The sequence below is a fragment of the Gracilinanus agilis genome, chromosome 1 (assembly GCF_016433145.1).
Source record: "Gracilinanus agilis isolate LMUSP501 chromosome 1, AgileGrace, whole genome shotgun sequence".
In the NCBI taxonomy this organism is placed as follows: domain Eukaryota; kingdom Metazoa; phylum Chordata; class Mammalia; order Didelphimorphia; family Didelphidae; genus Gracilinanus; species Gracilinanus agilis.
The window spans coordinates 778434218-778443263 of NC_058130.1; positions in this window are offsets into that span (position 1 = coordinate 778434218).

Genomic DNA, 9046 nt, shown 5'->3' on the forward strand with positions numbered 1-9046 from the left:
CACAAGCCCCCATCACTGTGCTTACTTACCCATGGTAGCCAGAAGACAGAATTAGTTCATAGCAAAAGTATTTCAAGAAAGGGCACAATAAAAAATGTAGCAATAGAACATTTTTCCTGTGACTATCTGTCCCATAAATGCACGCTCCATCAGTGGATCAGTCAATTAATAAACATTTATTAAGCAATGTCTGGCAAAATCATGAAGAAGCATATACATGGGAACTAGGTGGCCAGCATTCCTATGTAGAGGGATACCATGAGGCTGCTGATGTCTTCTAGTGATGTCACTACACTGCTCCTACCTAGCCTCACTCACCAGTGGGCTCTTTGGGGCAGGCAGTCTCTGCTGGGCACTGTTTGCCTAAAAGGCCAGAATGTTCTTTTAGTACTTTTTGGAAAATAGCTGCTCTTGCCTTAGCTGTATGACCAACCGATGGTGGTGGGGGCAGGGACAGGGGTGGGAATCTCCTCCAATTTGGGGGTTTCTTTTCTGGAGACGCCAGTCTATTCCTTTCCAGAGTCTATGAATAAGGGTCTCCTATGTGCCAGGTACTGAATGAAGTATTGAGGAGAAAAAGAGAAAAAAAGAAATAGTTCCTGTCCTTGAGGAACTTATATTCTATAGCAGGGGTTGGCAACGTATGGCTCGCCAGCCATATCTGGCTCTTTCGAGGGCCAGATACGGCTCTTTCTGCAGGAGCCATAAAGTCCATTTTTTTTTCAGGCGCTGTTACAGGAGCGGCACTGTGAGCACTGTACGGCTCTCACGAAATTACATTTTAAAAAATGTGGCCTTTATGGCTCTCACAGCCAAAAAGGTTGCTGACCCCTGTTCTATAGGAATGATATTCTCTCTCTTCAATCTATGCCCTATTCTATAGAATAAAATGGACAATGAATATACAAAATATAATTTCCCAGAGGACATCGCTAGTGGCTGGGAAGCTCATGATAACTCTGTTTTTTCTGACGTATATTTTTAGCAGATTACCTAAAAATAATGACAACAAAAGCTCACAATAGGAGCTCACAACAAAACAAGCAAACAAGCATAAAAATAGCCCATTTCATGTGAGCTAGAATCAAATGTTCACAAGTGCAGGTGGTGTGGAGGGTATTTCTGTTTCTCAATGTTTTTTCCATTTGTATCGATAGCTTTTGTTCTTACATCACTTTCAGCTCCCAAGATGCCCCTACCCTACCAACAAAAGAGCCATCCATTGGAACAAAGAAAAAGAAAGGGGGAAAAAAAAAACAGTTTAGCAAAATGAAGCAACAGAACAATCAACTCTGAGAGCAGATACAACATTCCGCACCCATAATCCCTCACCTCCTCCGAGAAGGTTGACGCTATAATTTTTCAATCATTTTTGACTCTTCATGACCCCATTTGGGGTTTTCTTGGCAGAGATCCTGGAATGGTTTGCCATTTCCTTCTCCAGCTCATTTTACAGACAAAGAAAACTGAGGCAAACAGGGTTTTCTTGGCAAAGATACTGGAGTGGTTTGCCATTTCCTTCTCCAGCTCATTTTACAGATGGGGAAACTGAGGCATACAGGGTTCAGCGATCTGTCTAGGATCACACAGCTAGTGTCAGGCCAGATTGAAACTTAGGTCTTCCCTGACTCCAGACCCAGCACACTATCCACTCTGCAATCTAGCTGCCCCTCAGAGAAGGTGGGTGGGTGGGACACATTCTCATGTTATTTCTTCATGTCAAGCTTGGACATCAAAATTACACAGCTTTTAATTTTGACTTTTTTTTTGTTCTTTCCTTTTGTCGTCGTCGTATTTACTGCTTCCTTCCCTTGGCACCATTTCATAGAAATCTTCCCAAATTTCTCAGAATTCTTCATCTCAATCATATCTAGTAATATATTACATTCGTGTATCATGATTTCTTTTTTTAATTAAATAAATATTCCTTCACTTATTTATGCTCCTTCAATATTTTATTTTTTCTAAGTATATATAAGAATCATTTTTAATATTCATTTTAAAACATTTAAGTCCCAAATTCTCTGTCTCCCTCACTTCCCCTCCCTCTTCTCTGAGGCAAGCAATTTGATATAGGTTATACCTGCACCACGATTTCTTTAATCATTCCCTAATCAGTAGTCATCTACTTTGTTTCTAGCTCTTTGATACCACACATAAATGCTGCTAGAAGTCACTGGTTGTGTATCTTTTTTTTTCTTTATTTCTTTAACTCTTTACCTTCTGTCTTAGAATGCTAATGCTAAACATGGGTTCCAAGGCAGAAGAGTGGTAAGGGTTAGGCAAATGGGGTTAAGTAACTTGCCCAGGGCCACAAAGCTAGGTAATATCTGAGGTTAGATTTGAACCCAGGACCTCCCATCTCCAGGTTTGTCTCACTATCCACCAAGCTACTTAGCTGCCTCTACTTGAAATATATTTATCAGTGACCTCCTTGGAATATGTGCCTCACATATATGCATGAAAAGGTCTGGGCATTTTAGTCACTTTCTTGGAATGATTCCATTTTCTTTCTAGAACATCTGGACCAATTTGCAGTTACACCAATAATGTATCTGTATATCTATTGTTCCCCAGCCCCTCCAATATCAGCCAAAGCCACCTTTTGATCATCTTTGCCAATTTGTTGGGGAGAATCATCTTTCATTTTTTTAAAAAACAATGAAGAATAGGCATAAAAGGAGATATTATCAGTAAATTAGAACAGGGAACATATTACCTATCAGTTTTATGGATAGGAGAGGAATTTATGAGTCAACAAGAGATGGAGAACATTGTGAAACATAAAATGGATAATTTTAAAGACACTAAATCAAAAAGTTTCATACACATAAAACAAATATTGTCAAAATTAGAAGGAAAGCAGAAATCTAGGGGTTGTGAAGATTTTATAGATAGCCGCTCAGGTAGAGGTCTCATATCTAAAATATATAGAGAACTTTGCTAAATTTATAAGAATAAAAGCCATCCCCAATTAATAAATGGGCAAAAGAAAAGAGGACATAATTTTTGGATGAAGAAATCAAAGCCATATATGATATATGAAAAAATTCTCTAAATCACTAATGAGTAGAAAAGAGCAAACCAGAACAATTCTGAGTTATCATCTCATACCCATCAGACTGGCTAAAATGACAAATGTTGGAGAGGATATGGAAAAATGGGGACACTAATACATTGTTGGTGGAGTTGTGAACTGACCCGACCATTTTGGAGAGCAATTTGGAAATATACCCAGAGAATTATAAAACTATGTATATATCCTTAGATTCAGCTTCCCAAGAAGATTGAGGAAAAGGAAATGAACTTATATATTCCAAATTATTTATAGCAGTTCTCTTTGTGGGGGGATGTCTATCATTTGAGGAATGATTAAACAAATTGTGGCATACAATTGTGAGTGAACACTACCATGCCATAAGAAAACTCTGAGCAGGCTAATTTTAATAAAACTTGGAAAGAACCACATGGGATAATGAAGAGTAAAAAGAGTAGAACCAAGAGAACATCACACACCCAGCTAAAGATTTAATTCTTGGAGGACAAATTGAGAATGTTACCTCCAGAGAATGAACTGAAAGGTGGAAACATGAAAGACACAATTTGTATGAACATGTCTGTCTCCCAGATGATGCCTTCTGTGATGCGGGGAGAGGCAGGGAGGGTATGGAACACTTAGATAAATTCTATTAATAATAAAATTTTTTAAAAAGAAAACTCAATCAAGAAGCATTTATTAACCATTTGCTATGTGCTAGACATTCTACCCAGCATAGAAGATAAAAAGAAAAAGCAAAAACAGTTCATACTCACAAATATTTTATATTATTACCATATTTTTAAATCCTTACTTTCTGTCCTAATCACAACTCTAAGACAGAAGGGCAAGGGGTAGGCAAATGGGGTTAAGTGATTTGCCCAGGGTAACATAGCAAGGAAGTGTCTGAGGTCAGATTTGAACCCAGGTCTTCCTAACTCCAAGCCTGGTGCTCCATCTACTGTGCTACCTAGCTCCCCTAGGTCTTAAATTATTTTGAAAATAGATATCTAATATTGTCACTTTTTTACACTGCCCACGTTCTCTCTCTTTTNGGAAGGAAGGAGGGAAGGAGGGAAGGAAGGAGGGAAGGAAGGAAGGAAGGAGGGAAGGAGGGAAGGAAGGAGGGAAGGAAGGAAGGAAGGAAGGAAGGAGGGAAGGAAGGAAGGAAGGAGGGAAGGAAGGAAGAAAATCAGCAAAATTGGTGGGGGGAGGTTTCTTCTCCTCTCTTCTTTGGGGCTAAGCTTGTTCTTTCTCATTTCACAACATCCAGTTTCACTTGTTTTGTGGCTATGGTTCTTCCCATGTACACTGATGTAGTAATTTTGTCCCTACTGTTCTCTTGCCTCCGCTGACTTGACTCTGAACCAGCTCATGTGGCTCCTTCTGCTTCTCTGTAGTCATCATTTTCATCCTTCCTTACAGCACAGGATATCCCTTTACACTCAAGGACCTTGGGTTCTTGGGAAGCCAGAGCTGGCTCTATCCCTTTGTGGAGCACAGTTCATTTAGCCATTACCCAATCCATAGCACCTCCTTTATTTCCACTTCTTTCCTACCATAGAAAGCTTTTGCTACAAGGATTTTGGTATAAATTGAGGATTTTCATGTCATCGCTGACCTCCTTGGGGTATATGCCTAGTCAGAGAATCCAGGGGTCAAGGGCAGGGGCACTTAAGTCATTTTATTACCTATATTCCTGCCCAAAATGGTGGACCCAATTCACAGCTCCATCAACAATACCCTAGTGTGACTTCCTAGCTGGGTGACCCTGGGCAACTCATTTAACCCCCCTTTCCTAGTCTTTGCCACTCTTCTGCTTGGAACCAATATTCACTATTGACTCCAAGATAGAAGGTAAGGTCTTAAAAACAACAACAACAACCACCACCACCAATTCACCGTGTGCCTAGCTTTCCACAGCCCCACCAACATTGACCATTCCCATTTTTGTCATCTTTTCTGATTTGTTAAAAAGGAAATAAAACCCCAGGATTGTTTCCTATTTCTATTTCTCTTCTCATTTAGTGATTTGGAGCAATTTTTAATCATTTGCAAGTCTTTTTTGCAAGACTGTTCATTCATATCCTTTTTTCATTTTTTAAACTCTTACCTTCTGTCTTGGAATCAATCCAAAGTATTGGTTCTAAGGCAAAAAGATCCACAAGGGCTAGGCAATTGGGGTTAAGTGATTTGCTAAGATCATGTTTGAACCCAGCACTTCCCATCTCCAGACCTGGCTCCCTATCCACTGAGCTACCTAACTGTTCTCTAACTCATTCTTTAATTACTTATCTATTAAAGAATAATAACTTTTGGTCTTGTAGATTCAGGCTATTTCCCTTTATATCATCCAATATTTAATGGCCTAATCCCTGCAATTTCCTCAATTTTCTCATCAGAGATATTTCATGAAATAATTCTTCTTCCACCCCCAATCCATTGTTTCCCTTCTTAGAGGCAGTGCCTCTTGGAGGTGGCCCTTGAGTTGACCCTCAAATATGGATTATGAAACAAATTTAAGGAAGATGGTGTATTCTGGGCACAGCTTGTACAAAGGCCCAGAAAAGGGAGATATGGGGGGCATTAAGGACAAATAGCTTGCCTGGAAAGTAGAGCCCATGAAGAATAATCATGTGTAATGACCCTGGATAAGTCACCAAGGGCCAAGTGGGGAAGAGGTTCAAAGGGCAGGAGAGTTGGTATTTTAGTCTGGAGGCAAGAGGAGGGCCCTAGAGTTTAGTGAACAGGAGAATGGAACAGTCAGACTTAGGAATATCGATTTGGCAGTTCTGTGGAGGAAAGCTTGGGGAGGACAGAGGGGAAAAAGGGAAACCAATGAGGAGCTTGGGAGGTAAGGGGCCTCTGACATTTTCCAGCTGGGTCCATGGGAGGATTTAATTGACATCATGAAATACTTGCTAATGAATGAAGGCTGTTCCAAAGTAAAGTGGGTTGCCTTTGGAGGGAGTGAGCTTCTACTCGCTGAAAGTGAGAAGCAAAAACTGGGTTCTCACTTGCCAAGGATGTGGTAGAGGGGCTGTTGATTCAGCCATGGGACATGAAGAACCCATGTTCTACTAGGGCTAGATACAACGTATAAACAGATTGCTGGTGGAGTTGTGAATTGATCCAACCATTTTGGATGGCAATTTGGAACTATGCCCAAAGGGCGCTAAAAGACTATCTGCCCTTTGATCCAGTCATACCACTGCTGGGGTTATACCCCAAAGAATTAATAAGGAAAAAGACTTGCACAAAAATATTTATAGCTGGCCTCTTTGTGGTGGCAAAAAATTGGAAAATGAGGGGATGTCCTTCAACAAGGGGAATGGCTGAACAAATTGTGGTATCTGTTGCTGATGGCATACTATTGTGCTATAAGGAATGATGACCTGGAGGAATTCCATGTGAACTGGAAAGAACTCCAGGAATTGATGCAGAGTGAAAGGAGCAGAACCAGGAGAACATTGTACACAGAGACTGATACGCTGCAGCACAATAGAATGTAATGGACTTCTCTACTAGCAGCAATGCAATGATCCAGGACAATTCTGAGGGATTTATGAGAAAGAATGCTATTCATATCCAGAGAAAGAACTGTGGGAGCGGAAACGCAGAAAAAAAAGAACTACTTAATCACATGGTTCATTGGGGATATGATTAGGGATGTAGACTCTAAATGATCACTCTAGTGCAAATATGGAAAAAATATGGAAATAGGTCTTGATCAAGGACACATGTAAAACCCAGTGGAATTGCATGTTGGCTATGGAAGGGAGGGAAAGAACATGAATCATGTAACCATGGAAAAAATTTCTTAATCGATAAAAAGACAAAAAAAACCAATGTATAAACAAATTAGTAAATTTGAAAGGAGAGAGAAAGGGAACACTGAGCCCTAAGTGGCACCAGGAATTTCTCCCTGACAACAATAGGGCCAAGTCTCCAGGAAGGCTAGGGATTCTGAGAGGTAGATGTGAAGAGGGAAGGCACAGCAGGCATGAAGCACAGCCCAGGCAAAGATACAAGAGGAAGGATTTGGAACCCGGAGTTCAGGAACCATCCTTGGGCCAGTGTGGATGAAACATAAAGAACATACAAAGGATGGTGGACCCACTGGAAAGGCAGACTGGGTCAAATTTTAGAGGGCTTTAGAAAGGGCCCTCCAAGGGATTTATATTGGATCTTAGAGGCAATAGGGAGCCATTGAAGATTCTTGAGGCAGAGACTTGATCTCTTTTATAGAAAAATACATTTTTACTCATCTCTTTTGTCTTTATACCCCTACATTTCCCACTGGCCCCCTCCCTCTTCGGCCACAGAGCCAACCCTTATTTCAAAAAAGAAAAAAGAGGAAGAAAAAAGTTCCCCAACAGCCTTATCTCACTCTTACAACAGCTCAGGGCTGGTCAGGCTCAGCCATTGTCCTTTTGCTGCCACTTCATGGATGGCAAAAATGTCTGGCTGTGTGTAGAGCTAACCCCTGTCCTCTCCCTAATCCTTGGAGACATTCAGTGGTCAAGTTTAGGCAACTCTCCTTCTACAACACCTCTTGTATCTATCTCCTTCTGTCTTATCACATGGTGATTCCCCTAACTAAGGCTACTCCCAGCCCTGATACCCCCTGTTCTAAGTGCCCTCCCAGCCTTGGCACCCCCCTCTTCTAAGGCCTTTCTCAGTTCTAGTAGCCTGTTCTAAACTCCCCTTCCAGTTCTGACATCCCACATTCTAGGCTCCCTCCCAGGTCTGGCTTTCCGTGGCCGTCCCATTATGCTCTCCCATCTTTGATGTTCTCAGATTCCTTCCGGTTTTGACCATCTGAGTCTGGCGTGCAGAGATGCCCTGTGCTGCAGAGGAATTGGAGGCAGAGGTCTGAGGTTCAGCCACTCGGGTGACCCAGGCTAAGTGACTCCATCTCCCTGGGCCTTAGTTTCCCCGTCTGTGAAATGAGGCATTTGGACAAGGTGGTCTGGAGGGTCTCTGGCTCTGGGTTCTGAATTGATGCTGGCTGTCCGGTGGGCTGCTGGGCTCAGGACCTTAAATTTCCCCATGCCAGAGGCCCACACCATGGGGCCCTGCCATCCTTATAGGTACACACACACACACACACCCCCCGGCCCTTGGCTTCCCAAGAGGAAAGACAGCCCTCATTTACATGCCATTTGCCTTGGGAAGCAGGAGGGCCAGAATGCACCCATGGGGTGCCCGTCCTCACTGGCCCAGCCTGACCCAGCCCATGTGAAGGGTCACAGCTCGGAGGAAAAGGGGGCCCTGAGCCCTCTCCCCCCACACACCCCAGCTGTCCCTGGCTCCCCCTGGGGAACTTGCTTTGTCCTTGCCCTTGGGTCTGGAGCCTCAGGCAGCCCTGGAGCAGTCAAAGCTGTCAGTCCCAGAACACCAGAACCAGATGGGCCCTCGTTTGAGATCTTATGAAGAAAGGTCGGTGGGGGGTGGGGGCGGAGGAGACAGGCGTGATCCCTGGCCCTGTCGCAGCTGGGAGATCTGCTGTAAATGTTCTGTTCAGCCTTGGATGCTTGACCTCACTGAGAGCCTCCCTTTCAGCCTCTGTCTGTCCTACGGTGCCCTTCCTACATCCCAGGATTCCTGCGAGGACTCCGATTTTAAGGGAGACGGATGCCAGGGCCATCTGGGAAAGCTGGGCAGGGAGAGCCAAGGAGATTCCAAGGTCACTGATGGCTCTTCTCATGGCGCTGCGGTGCCTAGCCCAGTCATCAATTTAAGAGCGCCGAGGGAGGGGAGGACGGGGTGAGCGGCACCCAGGGGTCTGGAGGCCCAAGAGAAGGAAGAAGAAACAGGAAGCTAAACTTGGCAAAGGTTGAGAATTGGAAAGGATCTTAGAAGCGACATAATTACTCATTCTACAGATGGAGAAACTGAGGCACAGAGAGGAAAAACAAACAAAATAAATAGCTGAATTAGATTTGGAACCTGGAGCTTTGGATCTCTTGCTATGACTTCCTCCAGGGCTGGGTCTTATTTCCTGAC